Genomic DNA, 5,000 nt, shown 5'->3' with positions numbered 1-5,000 from the left:
TCCGTTTTCCTGCCCCGTGTTTCCCGAGTGCTTCTCCTCCTCTCCCTCTTATATTGCACTGTTCTGTCCTCAGAGGAAGCTTCCGAAAGTGTTGTCTCACTTTCTTCAGTAAATCTAGTTTGTGCATTGTGGATTTTTCTACCATAGTATCAACACGGTAGAGTGTTTTTCCATTCACATATAATTTGTTGAAATTATTCGAGGCCCGACCCAATAAATTTTAATTACAAGGAAATGCATATACACAGAGTATAACTGCATATCTATCAATCTAGACGTCTATGTCTACCGTGTAGACAGAGAAAAATAGATATCTATCAAACAGATAGACATACTTGCATTCATTTCCGTGTATATGCGTCTGTTTATACGAAATGGCCGATATATATATATATATATATATATATATATATATATATATATATATATATATATATATATAGGTACATGGATGTTCCTTTCATAGGTGAGAAAAAGGCGTGTTCCTTTCATGAGTGAGGGAGAGACATTTGTTCTTTTCATGGGTGACGGAGAAGCATGTGCGTTCCTTTCGTCAGTGAGGGAGAGACATGTGCTTCTTTTCATGAGTGAGGGAGACGTGTGTTCATTTCATGGGTGAGAGAAGGACATGTATGTGCTTCTTTTTTACGAGTGAGAGAGACATGTGTATTACTTTCTTGAGTGAGGAAGAGAGGTGTGTGTTTCTTTCATGGATGAAAGAAAGATATGTGTGTTCCTTTCATGGGTGAGGGAGAGACATGTGCGTTATTTTAATGGGTGAGAGAGACGTGCGTTCCCTTCGTGAGTGAGGGAGACATGTGTGTTCTTTTCATGGGTAAGAGAAAGACATGTATATTGATTTCGTGAGTGAGGGAGAGACGAGCGTGTTAGTTTCTGAAGTGAGGCAGAGACATATGCTTCCTTTCATTAGGGAAATGAGTGAAACGCACGGGCTAGACACAATTTCTATAACTCAGCTGTGCTGGGTCGTCCTGTTCATTTCGTACGTTGTGGGTGCACCCGTTATTTCACACTCGCGGTAAACTTGCGATCGAATTGCATCCACCTTGCGGCGTCGAGCGTCTTGAATAGGCAGGATTAATTTCCACGAAAATCGCAGTGGTTTTGATGCATGATCAAAAGCCATCGTACCTGCTTATAGGCAGTCTGCGGACCTGCGTGGCCCGTGAGTCCTTGGCGTTTTCGGCCGTAGATACGCCGTTGAGTGGAAGCCTCGGCCGGTTGTGACGAGGCTTCTAATAGTTGTCGAAAATTAAACAGATGAGAAAGCAAATTTGGATACGGAAGTAATTGTCATTAAAAATATAATACGTCAGTCTGGAGATACCTAGCCCTACCCTATTAATACCCTCATGATTTTTATTGTTTTTAGCCTTTCATCATTTTCATCTTTCGCGATAAAGTGTCGGCCCGGGCCTTCAGTGCCTAATAGAGGCTAAGCCAGTGGCGTGTGGTTATCATGATTGCGCGAAAGTTGCCTGTTAAATCCTTTCCAATTGGACTTTTTAAGAGAAAACATCTTATCTTTCAAGCTATAATGTTGATTGGCAAAACTTTGTAATGTGTTCGAATTTTATTATATCATTTCAATGGCTGATTTTAGATAGTGAAATCATTTGCCAAAAAACAGGCGCCAGACTTCCATAAAAACAAGAGCATTTCAGTCACAAAATACTGGACACTACGCATGTATTGCCAGAAAATTTAGTCCACACACCATGAGGGTGTACCATTTGGAAATGTGGGCAACTATATGTGCAGTAGCCTCAACTATATGTGCAGTAGCCTCAACTATATGTGCAGTAGCCTCACCTTTGAACACATTATGATAAGGCCTTGGCCCAGTCATACCAATTCCTTAAACAGCTTTTAAGGAATGCGGCCTGAGACCTCGTATTCAGCACACATATAAAGTTATAGTAACATGTAAGAAACGGTAATGGTAATACTAAGTATCCTATATAGTGACATAGAAAATATATAATAATAAAATCATGGAGATAGAGAGAGGGATGTGGGAAAAGAAAGGAGAGACTGGAAGGAAGAGAGAAAAATTAAAAGAAAGAGAGGGGGAGGAGGAAGAGAGAAAGAGAGTGAGAGCAAAAGGGTTAAATGTGGCGGGGAAAGTGAGTGCTGCAGCGGTGCCACATTTCTCCCGTGAATTTGGCAACATTGACATGTTTACTTCTGTGTTTACTCGCTCAGCTGATTGACATGGCCTTGAATCAACAACTATTTGCCTGTTAGCGGACAGGAGGTGAGTCAAAAGTAGTATTTTTGAGCGCAAGGTTGTAGATTAGTTAGTATTTCATTGTCTGGGAGAGTTGAATAAGAATGTGCTTTTTGCTACGAGAGTTAAATGGAAGTGAAACGGGAGGCTGGCTGGGCTGAGCGCCTGTCCCCCTCCACTCCCCCTCGGCGGCTGTGGTCTGCTGGATTTTATTCTTCGCCTTTTCCCATGGCTTGGCTGCCTTATCAATGACAATAAAAATTTTCCTCTCGTGTGTGCACGAGTGGCCCATTCTCGACTCTGTGGGCATTTCTTTCCCCGAAAGACGACTTTCACATTTCTAAGGCTGTCAAATTTAAATGTTGAGAAGTCCATTGATTTTGTGTTTGAGTTTTAAATTCCTGATACATATGATAGTACTCACAGCCTTGTATTGTGTAGGATGAGAAATTTGTAAAAGTAAAATCCCAAAATAATCTAAGTGAAAATTAAATTCAGTGCTAGGCTGGGTTCAGGGAAAGTGGCTGGGCTCTATGGGCAAAGAAGAATCATATTTCTCTTCATGTAAATGGATGCACTTGCCAGAGACGAAGTCCCCAACTGCATTTCAAAAAATTATTCATCGATATAAGTTTTCGTAACTGGCCAGGTGTTCCCCTCAGGCAGTGCCTGAAAGGAGGGCTGATGGGGGGCTCTCCCCCTCAGCACTGCCCGGAAAACATTGTGTTCACCTTGGTATGCACACCAAGGTAGAACTGAAACTTGGGAGCACCGAGTGAACTTGGGTTGAAAGCGGCGATTTACACAATCTTTTACTTTGTTTTGTGGCTTCAGATTATTTCTTGTACCGACTAGTGTAACTTTTTCAATTTGCCTTAAGTTTGTGCATCCATACTGTAAAGATTAACAAATTTAGATATTTAATGTCTTTCACTAACTCAAATTATTTACATATTGAAAGGTCCTTTGCATTAGTATAATTTCATATTGATATCAGTTTAATATTTCAAATTCGTCATTATAATTTATGAATTTTATTTCTACGGGTACTCTAAGATAAGAATGTATTTAGTTTGTAGCAGACTTATAACATTAGGCTAATTACATAATTACGGGCAGGTGAAGTCGCAAATATTTCACGTTCAAACATTGGTGTCAGATGAATAGCAAAACTCATTTAGTGGTAGTTATAGTTAACTAGCTGGATATAATGTGCATAGGATTATCACACCCTAAGTAGATACAGGTTTCATAGAAAAGCTAATATTGCAGGCTATACCACCTTGCAATAAGCATTCCACTGCCACACATTTTCACCTATACTTTCGTATCCTGCACTTGACACAGTGATAAGGGTAATAATGATAATCAGTTAATCTTTACAGTATGAAAGCACCAGCTTAAGGCAAAATTAATATGATATTCATGTAGAGGACAAAAAGTTCTAGTCATTGGTACAAGAAATAATCTGCAGGCACAAATGGTAATAGCACAAATAAAGGTAAAATATAGCAGACAGTGCTGCTCTCAGCTAAGTCCACTCGGTGCTCCCAAGTTTCAGCTCTATCTTGCTTTGCATAACAAGGTGATGACAATGGTTCCTGGGTCTCTGGCTAGTGCATACATGCTATAAAGAATTACCTGGTAATCAGTTAAAATAGAATGATGTTATTTAGGCTTGTTACATTCAGCCTATCACAAACTTCTCAGTTGTATTTCTGCCACTAATCTCATTAAATAAAAAGAAATATATTGAGCAACCTGCTGTTTTTGGTAACATTTGAAGGCAAGATCAGGACCATCTAGGTGGGACCACTCTACGTACCACAACTCTGTAATTGTAATGGTGACCTACATATACTGTTGCTAAATGACTACGTAATTGCTTGTTAGCATGCAACATTTACCTAGCATCCATACACATTGAAGAGGGATAATTTAGATCATAAGGTGAACATTATGGGTATGTGCAGGTATTAGGTTAAACAAAATATGCTGTATCTTCTTTATATTTGCAAAGTCCACTTCCAAACCTATGGAACATACAGAGGAATCCTACTGAAATAAAAAAATATATATATATATATTTTTTTTATTCTTATTTTTTTTCCCCTCATCATATACCAGGCACACCCAACCCTCCAATTGCATAAAGAACACAAAGCATTTTTTTTAAAGCTACCAAGGATACCAAATCACCCTGCTTATACTTAACATGATCATAAATTTTTAAATTTCTGCTCTCTGCTTTAAGTGTACAAACATGACCCCTCCAAGATGCTGCTGTAAATTTTTGTTAGATTCCGAAATCAAACAATAGTTGCTAAAGCCATTTTTTTCTTTTCTTTTCTTTTTCTTTCATGAGATTAATGATCTCTGCCTCATTAAAGAAAATGGAGTATAGGTACAGCTGTATAATTAGATTTAAGTAATGATAGCTTTAATGTGTCTGTTTCATAACAGTGAGGAATATCTTTTGACCAAAACTTACCCAAAAATATGAAAGTTTAAAGATGAGTTGAAAAAAACATACTTTATTAAAAAAGAAGTTACAGAATACATCAGAGACAATGTACAGGTTTATATTTTACTAGCAATAGCATCAGTATTCCTTTAAAAATTCCTCATTCACTCATTGTGTGGAAGCTTACTAGTGTAGCCAGAACTTGATGTACTTGAGCATCACATTTCTTGATAAATACACAAATTCATTCTTCAAAATAGGTACCTCATATAAACTGGTAAAGTT

General features: G+C 38.3%; 1 protein-coding gene across 1 annotated transcript in view; it reads left to right on the top strand.

Moving 5' to 3' along the window:
* The first annotated feature begins 2,177 nt into the window (after positions 1-2,177).
* Positions 2,178-5,000, top strand: part of LOC113826260 (uncharacterized) — a 10,065-nt gene continuing 7,242 nt past the window's right edge. Inside the window, exon 1 of the mRNA XM_027379134.2 lies at positions 2,178-2,278. The gene's annotated coding sequence lies outside the window, so the exon portion shown is untranslated. The remainder of the gene's footprint in view (positions 2,279-5,000) is intronic.

This window comes from Penaeus vannamei, chromosome 14 (genome assembly GCF_042767895.1).
Source record: "Penaeus vannamei isolate JL-2024 chromosome 14, ASM4276789v1, whole genome shotgun sequence".
NCBI classification, from domain to species: Eukaryota; Metazoa; Arthropoda; class Malacostraca; order Decapoda; family Penaeidae; genus Penaeus; species Penaeus vannamei.
This window is presented reverse-complemented; position numbering and strand designations above follow the sequence as displayed.